The sequence below is a fragment of the Dermacentor variabilis genome, chromosome 5 (genome assembly GCF_050947875.1).
Source record: "Dermacentor variabilis isolate Ectoservices chromosome 5, ASM5094787v1, whole genome shotgun sequence".
Taxonomy (NCBI): Eukaryota; Metazoa; Arthropoda; class Arachnida; order Ixodida; family Ixodidae; genus Dermacentor; species Dermacentor variabilis.
The window spans coordinates 169,732,560-169,753,107 of NC_134572.1; the positions used below are offsets into that span (position 1 = coordinate 169,732,560).

At 48.0% G+C, this 20,548-nt stretch overlaps 1 non-coding gene across 1 annotated transcript; it reads left to right on the forward strand.

The window, feature by feature from the left end:
• The first annotated feature begins 15,305 nt into the window (after positions 1-15,305).
• On the forward strand, positions 15,306-15,377 carry TRNAH-GUG (transfer RNA histidin (anticodon GUG)). Its single transcript has one exon. It is a non-coding gene; the product is annotated as a tRNA-His (tRNA).
• Positions 15,378-20,548: the final 5,171 nt, after the last annotated feature.

A 20,548-nucleotide genomic window follows, 5' to 3' on the forward strand; every position in this document is an offset into this window, starting at 1 on the left:
ATGCCTCGCTCACTAGCATCGCACTGAACAATGAACCCTTTTGTATAGTCTGGCGATCGTAGCACAGGCTGGCTTGTTAGGGCACTCTTTAGGGCGCTAAAAGCTCTTTCCTTTGTCTCGTCCCAGACGACTGTTTGAGGCTCTGTCTTTCTTAGAGCATCCGTCAGGGGAGCCGCGATATCAGAGTACCTAGGGATGTACCTTTGATAGTAGCCGGCGACACCCAAGAACGACCGAATATCGGTCTTGGTGCGCGGTTGCGGAAAGTCTCGCACAGCGGCCACTTTTATTTCAGAGGGGCGGCGACGACCCTGACCAATCACGTGACCGAGGTAGACAACCTCGGCCTGTGCTAACTGGCACTTAGGAGCCTTGACTGTCAAGCCCGCTTCGCGCAGGCGGGTTAGCACTGCCCGCAAGTGTGCCATATGCTCAGACCAGGATGCGGAGAATATCGCTACGTCGTCTAGATACGGTAAAGCGAATTCTTGCTGTCCCCGCAACACTTTATCCATGAGGCTTGAAAAACAGTATGGCGCGTTCTTCAAACCAAAACTCAACACTTTAGGACGGAATGTTCCCATTGGTGAAATGAACGCCGCATACCTACTAGCCTCTTCTGTAAGTGGAACCTGCCAATAACCCCTGACAAGATCTAGGGTGGAAATAAACTGAGCGCTACTAACTTTCTCAAGGCGCTCCTCGATGTTAGGGATCGGATAAATTTGATCCTTAGTGATGGAATTAAGCCTGCGGTAGTCGACGCAAGGACGAGGTTCCTTGCCCGGTACCTCAACTAAAATCAAAGGGGAGGTATAATCACTCTCACCTGCCTCAATAACACCGAGCTGTAGCATTTTCTTTACCTCAGCCTCCATAATATCGCTCTGGCGGGGTGACACCCGATACGCCTTGGATCGTACTGGCTCTGGGGAGGTAAGTTCAATATCATGAGTAAGTACAGAAGTCCTACCAGGCCTCTCAGAGAACAGACCTTGAAACTCTTGTAATAGCTGGTGTAGTTCGGTTTTCTGCTCGGGCGACAGCGGTGCTTTACTGATAAGGTCACTAATGACTTGACCGGTGTCTTCCCTGTTCGTCACTGAGCCTAGTCCCGGAAGCTCGACTGGAAGCTCTTCAGGAACGTTTATCATCATGCACACCACTGCTTCCCGTTGTCTATAAGGTTTGAGCAGATTACAGTGGTAAACTTGCTGTGCTTTCCGCTTTCCTGGCAGACTTACCACGTAGTTAACGTCCGACAGTTTCTGAACAATTCGTGCTGGGCCCTCCCACTGCACGTCTAGTTTGTTGTTTAGCGATGTGCGCAATATCATGACCTCATCGCCAACCTCAAAACGACGGGCCCTGGCTGTCCGATCATAATAAACCTTGGCCCTCTGCTGGGCCTTTGCCATTGCTTCACCTGACAACTCCTGTGCCCTTCTTAAGCGTTCGAGGAGCTTAAGCACGTACTCCACCACGACTGGGTCGTCGCCCCTACCTTCCCACGATTCTCTAAGCATGCGAAGCGGAGATCGAAGCGAGCGACCGTACACCAGTTCAGCTGGCGAAAACCCCGTAGCTGCATGCGGCGCGGTCCGTAAAGCAAACATCACCCCAGGCAGACACAGCTCCCAGTCAGTTCGATGTTCAAAACACAACGCTCTCAACACGCGCTTCATGACGGAGTGGAGCTTCTCAACGGAATTCGACTGTGGGTGGTACACTGAGCTGTGTAACAGCTTTACCCCACACCTTTCGAGAAAAGTTGTCGTCAAAGCGCTAGTAAACACTGTGCCCTGATCTGATTGGATTTCCGCAGGGAAACCAACTCGCGCAAATATGGACAGTAGTGCATTAACTATCTCAACTGAGCTGAGTTCTTTAAGCGGCACTGCTTCAGGGAACTTTGTCGCTGGGCAGATCACAGTCAAAATGTGTCTGTACCCCGTGGCTGTTACCGGCAGAGGTCCCACAGTATCAATAACGAGCCGTCTAAAAGGCTCCGTAATGATAGGTACCAATTTCAACGGCGCCCTCGATTTGTCCCCTGGTTTGCCCACCCGCTGACAAGTGTCACATGTCCTCACGAAATGGTCTGCGTCCCGAAAACACCCTGGCCAATAGTACTCTTGCAAGAGACGGTCCTTAGTTTTCTTAACTCCTAGGTGTCCGGACCACGAACCCCCGTGTGACAAGCGCAGCAGATCCTGACGATAGCATTGAGGCACGACCAGCTGATCGAACTCCACTCCTCTGCGGTCTAGATACTTCCGGTACAGGACTCCACCTCTTTCCACAAAACGCGCAGTTTTCCTGGCGATACCTTCTTTGACATTGCAGCGCACGTTTTCCAGGCTGCCATCCTTTTTTTGCTCGGCTATCAAAGCCGACCGGCTGACTTTTAGCAACCTATCAAGTCCGTCTGACGTAGGCGCGATGAGCAAATCAGTAGATAGCTCTTCTAACTTTCCCGTGTCGGGCATTTCCTCTCCAGTATCTGGCGCCTTTAACGTTACAGACTCAAGTTTATTCAGTTCGGGCGTGCTCGGAATATCAGCTTGCTGCGCCTCTGACCCTTTTTCGTTGTTTGATAACGTCGGCCCCGCAACTATCGCCTTTGCAGCGAGCTCCCGAACCTTCGATCTGGTTAAGGCCTGAACACTAGCTTCACCAAACAAAAGCCCCTTCTCGCGCAGGAGGTGATCGGACCTGTTTGAAAATAGGTACGGGTACTGGGGGGGCAGCATAGATGACACTGCCGCCTCTGTCTCAAGCGCTCCGAAAGGTCCTTCAATAAGCACCCTTGCTACTGGCAGACACACGCTATGAGCTTCCACGGCTTGCTTGATCCACGCGCACTCGCCCGTGAACATATGGGGTTCTACGTAAGATGGGTGAACTACATCCATCGTAGCTGCGGAATCGCGAAGCACTCGGCACTCTTTCCCGTTCACGAGGAGGTCTCGCATGTAAGGCTCGAGAAGCTTCATGTTCTCGTCAGTGCTGCCTATTGAAAAAAACACAACTTTTGGTGTTGTTTCCGGACACTGCGCCGAAAAGTGACCCGGCTTCTGGCACGTATAACAAACGCGCGCTTGCCTCATCTCGAACCGCTTTCTGCGTTCGGCTTCGGCTGCCGCCGTCTCCTTAGGTTCGGTCGCACTGCTTCCACTCGCATCCGCACTACGCGTGTTCCCCTTTGCTCTCATGGGTGTGAACTTCGGCCTCTCAAACTTCGAGCCAAATTCACCCTTTTGACCGTCCTTAGCTCCGCGAGCTCGACGCGTCACAAACTCCTCGGCTAGCTCAGCGGCTCTAGCCACCGTACTCACGTCTGGCCTATCCAAGACCCAGTATCGCACGTTCTCAGGTAACCGACTATAAAACTGTTCTAGCCCGAAGCACTGCAGAACTTTATCGTGGTCACCAAACGCTTTCTCTTCTTTGAGCCACTCCTGCATGTTCGACATAAGCCTATACGCAAACTCTGTATATGACTCACTTCTGCCTTTCTCATTTTCCCGAAACTTCCGACGGAACGCCTCCGCAGACAGCCGGTACTTTTTTAGAAGACTCGATTTCACTGTGTCGAAATCCTCTGCCTCCTCTCTATCCAAGCGAGCGACTACGTCGGCCGCCTCGCCGGGTAACAAAGTGAGCAAGCGCTGTGGCCACGTTTCCCGAGAGAACCCCTGCTTCTCGCACGTTCGCTCAAAGTTAACCAGGAACAAACCAATGTCCTCTCCAAGCTTAAACGGCCGCATCAGGTCAGTCATTTTGAACAATACTCGTTCTCCTGCACCGTGTGCCTGACTTCCATTACGAGCGCGTTCCATCTCTACCTCGAGACGCTTCATTTCCAAAGCGTGTTCGCGCTCTTCTTTTTTCTCTTGTTGCTCTCGCTCTTTCTGTTCTTTACGTTCACGCTCTTCTTTTTCTTTCTGTTCTTTAAGTTCGCGCTCCTGTTTCTCTTTTTGCTCTTTAAGTTCGCGCTCCTGTCTTTTTGACCTCTCCTCAATAGTCTCAAGGCATTCCGACAGCTCGTCATCCTCAGCCTCTAACTCAAGAATAGCCTTTAGCAGTTCAGGTTTTCTTAGTTTGTCTGAGACATCCAGACCCAACTCTCTTGCAAGCTCCAACAATTTCGGTTTGCGCAACGACTTCAAATCCATGGCTGCTCTGAATGCTGCTTTCTCTACTGCTTACTATTGTCTTGCCGCAAACTAACCCGGCAGCAACGACAACCACAATTACCAGCTCTGTTTCTAACACTAACAAAAGCCTGGCAAAGCTCAGAAGAAGAAAGTCCCGCACTCACCAAACCTCGCAGGCAGGAATTCCGCGCAGTCGTTCCGCTGCAGGCAACCAGTCGTCACACAGGGCTCGTTGCACTGCTCCCGGATCGTCGTTGAGCTGCTCAGCATACCGTCAACTGCATCTCTTCGCTGCTGGCCTCCGTTGTCGCGATCCCACCGCTGCCACCAGATGTTTGGGATCGGACCGCTGGTACGATCTGTTGGGAACTCGGCGCTGACGCCCGTGGTTGTACCTGGGTCGCAAGCCCCAAGGGTAGCGTTGGCCTGGCGGCCTGGGGTACAACTGGAAGCATCCGAAGGTCCCGGCAAAGCATGAGTCGACTGGTAACAACAAAACAACTTGTTTATTTTAACATCGCAAAGAGTTGGCGGTCAGGTTGACCGAAGTAGAGAGACGGGAGAGCACTTCACTCAACAGAAGAAATCGGAGCCCTCCCTCTTGGCGTCCGGGGGCAGCTGTTTTTATACTCTCGCAGTTGAGGGCAAGAAGGAACCCCTCAAAAGACGAGCACGTGAATGTACAATGGGCTAATGGTGACGCACACTGTCGTAGCGATGCCGTAGCACCATGTCGAGCACGATCTCGTAGCACCCTGTCGTGGCGCTGCCGGTCGGACACAATGACTGTAATGAGAGGATGGTCCCTGCTTTGGCATCGCCTGTTTCGGGCATAATGACTGGAACGAGATCCCTGCTTTGGCATCGCCTGTTTCGGGCCCAATAACTGGAATGAGATCCCTGCTTTGGCATCGCCTGTTTCGGGCACAATGACTGGAACGAGATCCCTGCTTTGGCATCGCCTGTTTCGGGCCCAATAACTGGAATGCGAGGATGATCCCTAGGCGGTCGCATCGCCGCAGTCGCGCCTGGAAACACCTGGCGATGAGTGTTGTGGCGACGACGATCGGGCCAAAATGTCTGCCGCCCCGCCGCAGTCGCGCCGGCAAAACCACGTGTCGCAGGCGAAACGCAACAGGGCCGTGACCTTCAAGGACAGCGACGCGGTGAAAAAGATCGTCAGCGTTGGAGAGCTGCAGGTAAAAAAGGGCCGGTGTCTCGTCATTGACCCCGCCAACCAGGACGTATGCCTGAAAGTGCATTGGCTGCTGCCCAGCGTTCCTGACGAGGACGTATGCCTTGCCTTCGCGCCGTTTGGAAAGGTCACGGACACCGTCCGCGAGCGCTGGCGGGTTCATGGCGTGGCTGATAAGAACTCAACAACAAGGCTGGTTACGCTGAAGTTGAAGCCTGGCGTAAAGCTCGACGACCTTCCGCATCAGGTGAGCGTCGCCGGCTAACTGGCTCTCGTGGTTGCGCCGGGCAGGGCTCCTCTCTGCCTACGCTGCCGCGGCACGGGCCACATTTGTCGCGAGTGCCGTATTCCACGGTGTGGTGCCTGCCGACGCTTCGGTCATGATGACAGTCAGTGTGAGCGCACGTACGCTAGCGTGACCGGACCCGTGGGCAACGAGGACAACTCTGCCCTACTCATGGACGAGGCGGACATGGAAGACACGTCGTCCGCGGTGGCTGAAGCAGCTGACGTCTTGGCAAAGACGGTGGTACGGCTAGAACCGGAGGAGAAACAAGTCGCTCAAGCTGTAGCCACAGGACACCAACAAGCGACTGCGGAGGACATTGCGGCCATGCCGAATGCTGAAGAGAAAACCCCACCTGAGACGGAGGCGACCTCCTGCCTCGTCGAACCTGAAGGCATGGACACCCTTACCGGCCCAACTAGCCAACCAACGGGGAAACGGCCCCACAATTAGACCGTTAGCCGGACAGCGAAACAGGACGGCAGTGGCGGAGACGAGCCACCACCCAAAGCATCAGGTATAAGAAGGTCAACCTTGAAGCCGCGTCCGAACATTACGGTCGATACACGGCAGGCGGGTAAACTGCCTCCGTAATTCCGTGCTGTCCAGCTCGAGTGGCGTTGGGGGGTTGGTGGGTGCAATGGCCGTCACCCTGAGCGCTAGTTTTTTAGAACCTTGCCAGGAAGGGGGGCCCAAGTTTCACTTGAGTGCCCTTTCCGGAAGGTCGAGCTGCGTCTCCTTTACAGGCATTCGACGGGGTTATCGGCGCACCTTGATGAGCGCTCATACTTGTGTAACTGTGATGGGCACCATTCTACCGTGTAGCCATGGCGGTTAATGTCGAACGAACGCTACGTGTAGCTACGTTAAATGTACGAGGGCTCAGTGCAAGAAGACGGCAAAGTCAGCTAAGTCGTCTCCTCTTGGATAATGACTTACATATAGTAGGAATCCAAGAAACGAAAATTGAGAGCCAAGAGCTGGCAGGCATAATCGTGTCCAATTTTAGAGCTCACTTTGACGTGTTCGTTTGTCACGCGGTTGGTGGTCAGGCGGCTGCGCTATATTTCTAAGAAATAATTCTGGCATTTGTGTGCAGTCTGTTTTCGTGTGGAACTGGGCGCCTCTTAGTGGCTGATTTTTGTTTTGGGGATATGGATTACCATGCTATTTGGATCTATGCGCCGAATATTGAAACGGACCATCGATCTTTCTTTGAGCGCCTTGAAGCGTACGTAAACTGTTCCAAGGTCGTAATACTGCTGGCTGATTTTAACTATGTTTGCTATTCTGAAGACCGAGCAAAATGTTCACGCGTTCGTGACAAGAGTGCCGAATTTCTAAACGCAGTGGTGCATGAGTATGACCTGGAAGATGTCGGTAGTGTTTTTGCCAGCGGTACTCGCCCGCGATTTATCCACTTCCAGTGTGATATTCGCTCGATTACGCATCAGCCGAACTAGTGCCCTTTTGTTGTGAATATGATGTGCAAGCTGTAGCATACAGTGATCACTGCTTGGTAACTGCCACGTTCGGGAAAGGACAGCGCAAACCGCCCTTTAACTGGGATCTCTGGAAAATGAATGCGCAGTTGTTGAATGACGATTCTTTTGTCGATGCTGTAGCGAAGGAACTAGAAAACCTGACTTAAGCGAAGCCATTAAGCTTTGCCATTCATTGGGAAGAATTTAAACAGAAAGGAAAAACAATGGCCATTGAAAGAAGCAGTGTCATTCGACACAACCTGAAACAAGCAGAAACAAAGCTTCGCCAGCAACTGCAATTCTTTATTAGCATGGAAAGTATCGAGCCTGGTGTGTATGTTAACGAATTAAAAGAAGTGAGAACTGAACTGGAAAGGATGGATACCGAAAAATACAAAGCAGCACTAGTGAGATCAAGATCGGAAAAGTTGTGGACGGGAGAAACACCAACGAAACAAGCTTTATCAGACGAGAAAAAGTACGCTTGTCGGAAAGAAATCCGCCAGCTAGCTAAAGGCAATCACATTACATCCGACAAACATGAAATCAAGCAAGGGATCGCCGATCACTTTAAAGCAATTTTAGCTCATCCGCGGAATCCTAAATGTAGCTACCAGAATGAATTTCTCTCACTGGTGCCAAAGCTCAATGAAGAAGTCAGGACACGGCTGGAACTGCCAATTAGCCTGAGTGAGATAGTGCGCAATAGACGAGTTATCCATCAGCAAAGCACCTGGGCCAGATGGCTTGGGGCCACTTTCTATAAAACCTTCAAGTCTGCATTGGCTCTTATTCTTCTTCGCAAAGTTATCGGCGAAGCGTATGAACGAAAAAGATTGCCCTTGTCTTTCACAACCTCGTATATCGTGCTAATTCCGAAGAGTGATGATGAAGAAAAACTTTTGTTGCCAGGGTCATATCGCCCGATAACTCTAGCCAATGTCGACTATAAAATATTCACGAAAGCTTTGGCCAAACGACTGCAAACTGTAATTAAAACATTGGTAGGGCCGCGCCCGACTTGTGGCACTAAAGGCCGCAGCATCGCAACACATGTACACACGGCTCGAAGTGTGCTTGAGTGCTGCGATGCGATTGGCGATCACGTCGCGATGATGCAGATCGATTTGGCAAAAGCCTTCGACCTCGTCTCGCACAAGGCTTTGTTCTGCATACTTGAACATGCCAACGTTGGCAAAGTCAAAACGGAAGGCGTCATGATGGCGTACAGAGAATGCTTAAGGCGCATCATTGTTAATGGGGAGCTCACCGATAGCTTTCCCGTGCTCTCGTCGGTGCGGCAAGGATGCCCGCTGTCACCGCTTCTATTTGCTGCTTATCTCGAACCACTCTGTTTGGCTATCAGGAATAACGAGCGCATAGCAGGCTATCGGCTGCAGGCAGCACACGTTAAAATTTTGGCATATGCCGACGATATCGCGATTTTCTGCGCAACCAATGCGAGCATTAAGGAGGCAAGGACTGTCGTTGAAAAGTTGCGTGATTCAACTACAGCCCAGATAAACTGGGATAAGAGTTACGGCTTCTGGCATGGTAGTTGGAAAGACACGCCGGAGACCTTTTATCGACTGAAGTGGTCGACGTTACCAATGCAATACTTGGGTGTGCCTCTCGGAAATTACCGTGAACCTGAATCATATTGGCTCGATCAAGTGTCGAAAGCAAAGGAAAAGGCTGACGACTGGTGGAGAGGAAAACAATTGTCAATGTTTTCTAGAGCCACTGTTTGCGAATGTTTTTTTTTAGTTTCTAAGATATGGTACGTTATGAATGTGTTGTGTGCTGCGAGGGTAAGCGTACAAAAAGTTCAACGTGTTTTCGCTATTTTCATTTGGGCCTCCACCATGGAGAGGATGAGTCGAACGAACTTGTTCCTCCCGGTCAAGAAAGGCAGGCTTGGTTTAGCTCATTTGTTTCTGCGACAAGTCGTGACACGCTTTGTGTTTTTATGGGATCAAAACAATCCTTTTCTGCGAACAGTGATACAGGTACGGCTGTGTAGACAACTTCCAGGATTCATTGTTTCGACTGTTCACAATATGCCAGGAGCAGTCAGTGGTTACCTACGTGAAGTGGTATGTTCATATAAGATGTTGAAAGTACGTTTTTCACAGCAATACCTGTCCACCGTTACCAAGAAAAACCAATACAGAGATCTCGTGGACACGATATTCCCTACACCTTTGTACCGTTTTCCGCAACGTGGAGGCCCAGTACAAGACGTTCTGAAGAGAGTGAAAAAATGCCAATACGGCCGTCAGCTAAATCTTTTTTCTTCAAATTGGACACAAACGCACCCCCCGTTAAGACTTGGCTTCATGAGAAGGGTATTTTCATCCTATGGAGCACCGACTACTTATTATGTAAAAAACTGGAAACAATAGAACATGCATTCCTAGATTACTGGGACGCCATCTTTCACTGGGATGTTTTGCAGAGAACATTGAAAAAACAGTTACCCCTGGACCCATATGGAATACGCTTCTTACCGATTGATAACGCCGAGGATGTCCCTTATGACCTTATTATGATCCTGAGCCTCCACGCTATGTGGAAAACTAGATTGCAATTTCAAAACGGAGACATTGTTGTTCGACCGGCTCGGGAAAACTTCATTCAGAGTGTTGTGTGTGTGAGAGATGCTTTCAAAGCGCTGCCTGATCCACCACAATGGATCTCCTTATTTGATGAATTAGCGTTGTTAAAAAGATTTGAGTGCCGTGTTGGCCAAAGTGTAGTCCACACGTTTTATCTTTGTAAACCTTGATTGAGTAAGTCGAAGTCGGCAATAAAGAAAAAAAAAGCCTTGCCGTGATCATATGATGGTTAGTACCTTGCGTTGTGGCCGCAATAACCCAGGTTCGAATCCTGGTCACGGCAATATATATTTTTTATTTTGTTGATGCTCCCGCGTAACGGACACGTGTGTGCGCTCATCGAAAAGTAGATTTTCGCGCAACCACTATTACAGGGAGTGCAGAGCTCTGGGATTGATTCCCTCGCGTCCCTCGCTTTGCCGATTCCACTTCCGGCCACCACAGTGAACGGACGCGGAATGCATTGCTCCGTAGGGGCGGTTACAACGGCCCTCGGCCGTGGCACCAGGTGTACGGATAAGCCTTACCCGGATTATCAAGTTGTTTTGCCTCATCTGCCTTTCAGGCACATCAGTTTTGTACACAGTATTTTTGCACGCGGACGTTAAAACCAGGCCGTATCGGGTCGAACCCTTTCGAGATGCGCTCGCGCGTCTTGCACTGCTGCCGGAAGTGGTGGCCCTTGGCGCCTTCCAAATGAATCATGTATCGGCGGTGACCTTCCGTGATGAAGCTTCGAAGAAAAAGATGCTTGCGGCAGAAGCTGTCAACGTAAAAGACCAGCCCCGCGTTGTTTATGGTCTCTGCAACCAAGGCATCAGACTGAAACTTTATTGGCTGTTGCATTTCGTACACGACGACGAAGTTCGAGCAGCGTTATCCCTTTACGGAAAGGTTACAGATATCACCCGAGAAAAGTGGCGAGTACAGGGATGTAATGATAAAGGGTACACCACCCGTTTAATGACACTCTTGCCAAAACCTGGAATTACAGGTAAGACTTGCCTCATCAGGTGCGCGTCACGGAAAACTTAGCGCTCGTACATGTACCAGAAAGACCCCCGTTATGCATCCGGTGCAATGGAACTGGACATATCAGACGCGAGTGTCGCATACCGCGCTGTGCACTCTGCCGACGATTCGGCCTCGAAGAACAAGACTGCGTGCGATCCTATTCAGCGGCAACAAGCCCAGTTAAAGGCGACGAGATGGCTGAACACATAATGGACCATGCTGAAGCCGATGCAGCATTCCGAGCAACAACCGAAGAACCGGCGGTAGACAGCACACCCTCTGAGGCGTCTGTATTTCCGGAAAACTCCACTGGCCCTGGCGGAAGCCAATCTAGCGAGGCAAAGAACGTGCTGGTTGGGACGCCGACTAACGACGAAAATGTCAATGGGAGAAAGGACGCGCTTTTAGTAAGCACATCAGAGACTACAGCGAAAGGCGGGACCGAAGGCATTGAGGATGTTGAAATGACAGCAGCCACTAAAGCAGCTGCAAAGAGGCCTCGTGAAGCCACCGACGGATCTCAAGGTTCACCCGAACCATCGAGCAGCGCCGAGGCGTTGCCGAAGGCCGCTATAACGAGGCGACTGGGCCTCAAACCGAAGCCGATGATACCGCCTGATAGGCGGACGACTTCAACATCGTCCCCGCCTTAGCGGGGCGCGAAGTGTGTTGAACCATGCAGCCTGTCTTCAGTATAAGACGTTACCTAGCAGACAAGTAGAATTTGACCTGTGATGGTTTTTGCCATTACTGCCTGTCCAGATGTATCATTCCGTCTGTTTGCTAATCCGAAAATGGCTGTTAATCTCACAGTTCCCCTTTGTGTAGCGACCTTGAACGTGAGAGGTTTGGCGTCCCGCAGGAGGCAGTGCCAGTTAAGCCGTCTCTTGTTGCAAAATGACATTTACATAATGGCAGTGCAGGAAACCAAAGTAGAAAGCGAAGAGCAAACGGACAGAATGGTCGAGCCTTTCAAGGATAGGTATAATCTATGTGTGTCTCATGCCCGAGGCACTTCAGCGGGTTGCATGGTACTTGTTCGGAAATGCACCGATATTGTAACGCAATCTGTAAAGTCCAGTGATGTTGGCAGGCTATTCGTCATCGACTTTAGATTTTGTGGCCTCCCTTGGCGTATAATGTGTGTATGCACCGAATAACATTAACGAGCGTATATAATATATAGAAAACCTGAGAACCAGCATGACGTACGAAAGAAACATAATTTTATTTGGAGACATTAATTGTGTGTGCAGGCCGCAAGACAGAGCCAACAGATTGACTTACCGCGATAGAAGTTCGACACTGTTAAACGCGCGTGTAAACGAACTTGAGCCAGACGACATTGGTTGCATTTTTGACGGCGACAAGCACGTACAGTATACGCACTGCCAAGGTGTAAGTCACGCTCGACTAGATCGCATATATGTTCCGGCAGTTGTCCCACCACACATTACTGCATACAAAGTAAAGAACGTCACATTTAGTGATCACTGTTTGGTGATAGCGACGCTAGGAACCAAGACAAAAGTGTCCAAGTTCAGCTGGAATTTGTGAAAATTAAACGAAACACTGTTGGATGATGAAATTTTCGTTAAAAAAGTAAAGGAAAAGGTAGACGAAATGTGTTCGGTTGAAACTTCCTATTTCACAGCGCTTTGGGAGCAATTTAGGAATGAAGTAAAGGTTGCGGCGATTGAACGAGCTTGCGTGCGGCGCAGCATTGAAAAGCAGCAAGAGAATGAACTTAGGAGCACGTTATAGCTTATATGATTGCCGTTGCGAGTGCTAACCCTGGACACTTTAGCGAGGAACTACGTGACCTTCAAAGTAAGCTGGAAGTGAATGATGAAAAGAAATATTGTGGAGCGATCGTCAGAGCACGGGCTGAAAGACTATGGCTAGGGGAAACGCCTACTAAGCGGGCACTCGGTGAAGAAAAAAGGCAAGCAGTAAAAAAAGAGATAAAAGAAAGAAGATATAGAAACGAAGTGACCCGTGACAAGGAATTGATAGAGAAAGCATTTGTTGAATGCTATAACAAACTGCTAAGCCCAAAAATAAAAGATACAGAAGCCTTTCGAAACGAATTTCTGTCGCTCATGCGAAGGCTAGGCGATGAAGTAAGACAAACGCTTGAACGGCTAATTAGTGTGCATGAAGTAAAACAGGCCATTGATGAACTAAGCACCGGCAAAGCACATGAGCCTGATGGACTAGGGGCTGCCATTTACAGATGCTTCAAGGAAGAACTGACACAAGCGTTACATCGCGTGATCAATGGATGCTATGATCGAAAAAGAGCACCTTTATCGTTTAGAAAATGCCATGTAGTACTCATTCCAAAATCGGAGAATCCCAGGAAATTGTTGGCTCTTGAGGCCTATCGACCTATAGGTCTCACGAATGTAGAATATAAAATATTTACAAAAGTGATAGCCAAGAGATTGCAGAGCGTTATCACACACCTCATATTACCTCACCAGACGTGTGGTATCAAAGGAAGGACAATTTGCGCAAACATACACACCGCTAGAACTATCCTAGAATGCTGTGACATGACTCACGACAACATCGCTATGATACAACTGGATCTTCAGAAAGCATTTGATAGAATTAATCATGAAATACTACAGTTATCATTAGAACATTGTAATGTAGGTAGTGTTATTACTGAGGGCATCAAGATGGTGTATGAAGGGTGTTCAGTAAACCTTATAATCAACAACACCTTAAGTGAAAACATTCCAGTACTGTCAGGTATAAAACAAGGGTGTGCGTGCTCGTCTCTTCTTTTTTGCACTTTATTTGGAACACTTAAGTTTAAAAATTCGCATAAATACAAGGGTGCATGGTTATTACATTTATGCTCCTGAAGTAAAGATACTGGCCTATGCAGATGACATAGCCATATTCTGCAAAGACAAGGACAGTATTAAAGAAGCTGTTAAGGAAGCTACATCATTCTGCAGTGCTACCGGAAGTGCCATTAGCTAGGATAAATCTCTGGGTATTTGGCATAGAAATTGGGGGCAAGCGCTGGAGGCGTATGCAAACATGCGATGGACAAGTATTCCAGCTATATACTTGGGGGTTCCTCTTCAACATTATCGAAATACTGCAGAATACTGGGCAGGAGAGACAGAAAGGCTCAAGGATCAGTCTGGAAAATGGGGAGGGCATAACTTTTCTATGTTTTCACGCGCCAAAGTATGCAATGTGTCTTTTGTTGGAAAAGTGTTTTATGTACTTCAAGTGTTGAGTATGAGCAGAACTAGTGTCCAAAAATTACACAGAGTGTTTGCAACCTATTCTACCTGGGAACGCACCAGTCGGTCAAACTTGTTCCTTTCGGTACGAAACGGAGGGCTTGTTCTGTGTCATTTATTTTTGAAATAAATTGTTTCAAGATTTTTCTTTCTGAGAGACCAAAGTGATGTTTTCTTGCGCACTGTTTTAGACATGAGATAGTGTAATCATAACCCGGAATATATTCTGTCTTCAAACCCAGATACACGTGGAATACTGAGCAGTTTCTGGCGCGAAACAGTATCCGCATATCAAGTACTGAAGCCACGGTTTTCCTTAGAATACCTGAGTACAGTTTCGCGTAAACAATTGTACAAAGACCTAATTGATGTTTTTTTTACCCATACCATTGTACCGCTCCATCTGTCAACTAGGGCCAAAACGAGACGTGTTAAAACGAGTTCAAAAAATGCCAGTAAGAGCGTCATCAAAATCTTTGTTTTTCCAACTGCACAAAGGCACGCTCGCTGTAAAACAGTGGCTTCAAACTAAAGACAATTTTGCCCCATGGGGATTACACTGATTGATATATCAGAAGGCCGAAACGATAGAACACATTTTTTGGACTGTCACGATGCTCTTTTCCTGTGGGACATTCTTAAGCGGACACTCAAGAAGGATTTGCCAGTATCACCCTTTGGTATACGATTCTTGCCATGTGTAGAACCAGATGAAATGCCATGCGACATGTTCATGTTACTGTGTTTGCATAGTGTGTGGAAAACGAGGATGGCGATCAGAAATGAGGATATCAACGCACGATCGGCCAAGCAAAATTTCTGGGAATGAGTCCCTCCCGTCCCTCGCTTTGCCGTGATCGTATAGTGGTTAGTAGCTTGCGTTGTGGCCGCAATAACCCAGGTTCAAATCCTGGTCACCGCAATATATATTTTTTATTTTGTTGATGCTTTCGCGTAACGGACACAGATGTCTGCGTTATCCAAAAGTAGATTTTCGCGCAACCACTTTTACGTGGGGGACAAAGCTTTGGGATTTACACCCTCCCGTTCCTCGCTTTGCCGTGATCGTATAGTGGTTATTACCTTGCGTTGTGGTCGCAATAACCCAAGTTCGAATCCTGGTCACGGCAACATATATATTTTTTTATTTTGTTGATACTCCCGCGTGACGAACACAGATGTGTGCGTTCATCCAGTAGTAGATTTTCGCGCAACCGCTTTTACGGTGGGGGGGGGGGGGTCAAAGCTTTGGGATTTATACCCTCCCGTCTCTCGCTTTGCCGTGATCGTATAGTGGTTAGTACCTTGCGTTGTGGCCGCAATAACCCAGGTTCGAATCCTGGTCACGGCAACATATATTTTTTTATTATGTTGGTGCTCCCGCGTAACGAACACAGATGTGTGCGCTCATCGAAAAGTAGATTTTCGCGAAACCGCTATTACGGGGGAGCGACAAAGCTCTGGGATTGATTCCCTTTTTTTATTTATTACCGCTCTTTCGCAGAACCTGTAGTTTGCACACATTACAGTATCACAATTGCAATACAGAAAAAGAAAGGAAAGAGTCAAACCGTACAACAAAGCCGTCTGTCCATATTGGACATCATCATCATCATCATCATCATCATCATCATCATCATCAGCAGCAGCAGCAGCAGCAGCAGCAGCAGCAGCAGCAGCAGCAGCAGCAGCAGCAGCAGCAGCAGCAGCCTGATTACGCCCACTGCAGGGCAAAGGCCTCTCCCATACATCTCCAACAACCCCGGTCATGTACTAATTGTGGCCATGCCATGCCTGCAAACTTCTTAATCTCATCCGCCCACCTAACATTCTGCCGCCCCCTGCTACGCTTCCCTTCCCTTGGGATCCAGTCCGTAACCCTTAATGACCGTCGGTTATCTTCCCTCCTCATTACATGTCCTGCCCATGCCCATTTCTTTTTCTTGATTTCAACTAAGATGTCATTAACTCGCGTTTGTTCCCTCACCCAATCTGCTCTTTTCTTATCCCTTAACGTTACACCTATCATTCTTCTTTCCATAGCTCGTTGCGTCGTCCTGAATTTGAGTAGAACCCTTTTCGTAAGCCTCCAGGTTTCTGCCCCGTAGGAGAGTACTGGTAAGACACAGCTATTATATACTTTTCTCTTGAGGGATAATGGCAACCTGCTGTCCATGATCTGAGAATGCCTGCCAAACGCACCCCAGCCCATTCTTATTCTGATTATTTCCGACTCATGATCCGAATCCGCCGTCACTACCTGCCCTAAGTAGATGTATTCCCTTACGACTTCCAGTGCCTCGCTGCCTATTGTAAATTGCTGTTCTCTTCCGAGACTGTTAAGCATTACTTTAGTTTTCTGCAGATTAATTTTTAGACCGACTCTTCTGCTTTGCCTCTCCAGGTCAGTGAGCATGCATTGCAATTGGTCCCCTGAGTTACTAAGCAAGGCAATATCATCAGCGAATCGCAAGTTACTAAGGTATTCTCCATTAACTTTTATCCCCAATTCTTCCCAATCCAGGTCTCTGAATACCTCCTGTAAACACGCTGTGAATAGCATTGGAGATATCGTATCTCCCTTTCTGACGCCTTTCTTTATTGGGATTTTCTTGCTTGCTTTATGGAGGACTACGGTGGCTGTGGAGCCGCTATAGATATCTTTCAATATTTTTACATACGGCTCGTCTACACCCGGATTCCGTAATGCCTCTATGACTGCTGAGGTTTCGACAGAATCAAACGCTTTCTCGTAATCAATGAAAGCTATATATAAGGGTTGGTTATATTCCGCACATTTCTCTATCACCTGATTGATAGTGTGAATATGATCTATTGTTGAGTAGCCTTTACGGAATCCTGCCTGGTCCTTTGCTTGACAGAAGTCTAAGGTGTTCCTGATTCTATTTGCGATTACCTTAGTAAATAGTTTGTAGGCAACGGACAGTAAGCTGATCGGTCTATAATTTTTCAAGTCTTTGGCGTCCCCTTTCTTATGGATTAGGATTATGTTAGCGTTCTTCCAAGATTCCGGTACACTCGAGGTCATGAGGCATTGCGTATACAGGGTGGCCAGTTTCTCTAGAACAATCTGTCCACCATTCTTCAACAAATCTGTTGTTACATGATCCTCCCCAGCTGCCTTCCCCCTTTGCATATCTCCCAAGGCTTTCTTTACTTCTTCCGGCGTTACCTTTGGGATTTCGAATTCCTCTGGACTAATTTCTCTTCCATTATCGTCGAGGGTGCCACTGGTACTGTACAAATCTCTATAGAAATCCTCAGCCACTTAAACTTTCTCATCCATATTAGTAATGATATTGCCGGCTTTGTCTCTTAACGCATACATCTGGTCCTTGCCAATTCCTAGTTTCTTCTTCACTGTTTTAGGCTTCCTCCGTTCATGAGAGCATGTTCAATTCTATCCATTGAATTGAACATATTGGACAGGCGTTGTCAAATTAAAATTCCTTCATGGCTGTCAGAGGTTCTAGCCTCCACAGCCAATCGGGAAAACATTGTTGCATTTTCTGTATTTCAATAAATCGTGACATGCATTCTCTGAAAAACACGAGCGGGCCTAACGTCAGGATCACAATAGCACCCTGCCATACGAGCCCGCCTAAACAGTGGAGAGCGTTCAACATAATAAAGTCGTATGGAACCCCGTCATCATCCTTTATTGTCAGACACCTGATCGCTTGGGGGTCCACCGGTAACTTTTTTCAGGGTTCGCTTTAATACGTCCCAGAAAAAATGCCCTCCCCACATTCCAAGAAAACGTGTTCTATGGTTTCCTACTTCTTGCAGATCAAGCAATGCTTTCCCCATGGTACGATACAACCCCGCTCTTCCATGAACGTCTTCAGAGAGAGCGTTCCGGTGTGAAGCTTAAAAAAAGGTTTTTACCTCTGGTGGCACCTCCATGCATTTTACCCGTTTAAGTACATCAAGTCCTGGCCCTCCACTTTATATGGCTCTGTATAGTGGCACTGGGAAAACAATATCGCACACATCTTTTCACAGCGTTTTCCTTTTCACTTCACACAGGTAATCATTTGAAAAACGAACAGCAAGGAAAGGGACACTGTCGACCACTTCCTTGAAATAGCCACGAAGTGTTTCACTCCTGCTTGCCGTACTGACAACATGGGCCGGCAATGCGTCGCTCAATCTGAGCTGACATACGGTGCGCAGAAAAGGATCATGCACATCGCGAAAAAACAAAAATCGGTTTACCAGTTGTCTAAAAAAAGATGCGCCAAACCCACGCCCCCGTCCTTCACTCTTCTGAACAAATTTGTTTGGCTGCACCTTTCCTATGTTGACCCCCAGATGACAAGCGCAAACACTCTGTGCAGCCTTTACACATTTGCTCTCGAATAATACAACGCTTGCATGACATAATATGCCTTCGTGACAAAAAACATGTTACAGACTGTCGCCCTTGCAAAAATAGACAGCTTCGTAGCTTTCCATCTGTCCGCCTTTTCTTTCGTTTCATCGACTTGGCTCCTCCAATATTCATCACTACTATTGTAGCTATTGAGAGGAACACCCAGATATCTCGTCGGCGTTTTGAACCAGTTGACGTTCGCGAAGTTGTCCGGTGCAGAAATCCATTCCCCGTGCCACAGGCCCTGGGATTTGCCCCAATTTATTCTACTACCCGTGACATCACAGAAATGTTTCCCTACCGATACTGTTTCCGTTACATTTAGTTTGTATGTGCAACACACTGCAATGTCATCTACATACGCCAGTAGCTTCACTCTGTCACTGCTAATCTGAAGTCACGTATTTTGTCATTTCCGTTAATTACTACACACATTGCTTCTATATAGATAGCAAATAGCAGCGGTCTGAGGGGACAGCCTTGGCGTACTGAACGCGTGATGTTATTGGGGGCCCCCAGATCTTTATTAACAATTATTCTGGTTGTGCGATTCGGGCACGCCAAGGCCACGCCCTCAGTGATGATGGAACCGACATTAACATAGACAGGCAAACAAATCCAAGATGGCAAACAAAATAACGTGAGCGACACAATCGAACGCTTTCTCCAGATCGAGCTGAAGAACTGCAACGCCGCGACCGGTGACGTCACAGCACTTGAGCACACATCGCATCTGATGGATGTTCGAAAAAATGGACCGTTCGTTGATGCCGCAAGTTTGGTGGTCTGCGACAATTTCCTTGATGACGCCTTGAAGTCTGATAGCCAAAATCTTCATAAAGATCTTGTAATCGATGTTTGTTAGTGATATAGGTCTATAGGATGACACGAATCTGTGTTTGTGTCTTTGATCACTTTTAGGTATTAGTATTGTGTGCGCTTTTCCAAAGGAAGGGGGCAATGATTTCTTCTCGCACGCGTCATTAAATATGTGTGCTAATAATGGGTCCAGTTCTCTTTTGAAAGCCTTATATAACCCCGCACAGAATCCACCAGGCCCAGGCGACTTGCCCGAGTTCAAATCGTCGATTGCCTTTTCGACTTCCTTCTCGGTAATGTTGCCTTCTAATCATTCTTTGGCGTCATCTCCCAGTCTCGGCATCCGCTGAAGAAAATCGGCTCTAAACTCTCTACATTCGCTGCCTGAAATGCAAAGAGCGACTGGTAGTACTGAAAGAAGGCGCGTTCAATGCTCTCGTTGTCGTCAACAACAACCCCGTTCACTAGAATCTGATCGACATTGTTTCGTCGTCCGTGCGCCTTCTAAAGTCCAAACGCCCTTTTTGTGGGCGTCTCCCCCGCCGCTAATGCATCTGCTCGTGCTCGCTCTATGGTACATTGATAACGCTCTTGGTCGAACTGTTCAAGCTTTTCTTTGATGTTTCGCACGTCATCTTTGTGCGCACCAGGATCTCTGCATTCTAGCGTGATCAGCTGTTGAAGCAGTCTTAGCAAACCCTTTTGTTTCATTTCCATCTCTAATTTTAGACAACTTGACCCTTCTATGGATTTCATTTTAACCTTTTGTTTAAAACATTCCCACTTCTCTGCGATTGTTCCCGCTACATCACTGCGTACTTCATTAATCGCACCCCCTACCGCTTTTGAAAAAGACTGGTCCTTTAGCAACAAGGCATTCATTTTCCACATCTCCCAATTAAACGCATGTTTCCGTGTATACCTACGTTACATTTTACGAGACAATGATCTGAGACCAACGCGGGTATTACACAATAACCGTGGCATCTTGGAATTGTATCCAGCGAAATGTAGATTCGGTCCAATCGCGCATGGCTACTGCCCTGAAAAAGTGCAAAAGTCACGTCACGAGCCCCTTACGGACACTAAAAAACGTCATCGAGTTCATTTCACTAATTAGTTTTGATAAGATTTCACTGATTCTGTCACGCACACCGCCATTATTGTCTCTGTCTGTAACGCTCTTTACAGAATTAGTCTCCTAACAGCATAAAGCGCTTATCGCATAGAACATACTGCGAAAGGTTCGAAAAGAAAAGGGCACGCTCTTCTACTGAATTCGGCGCATATACGCATATGACGCAGAA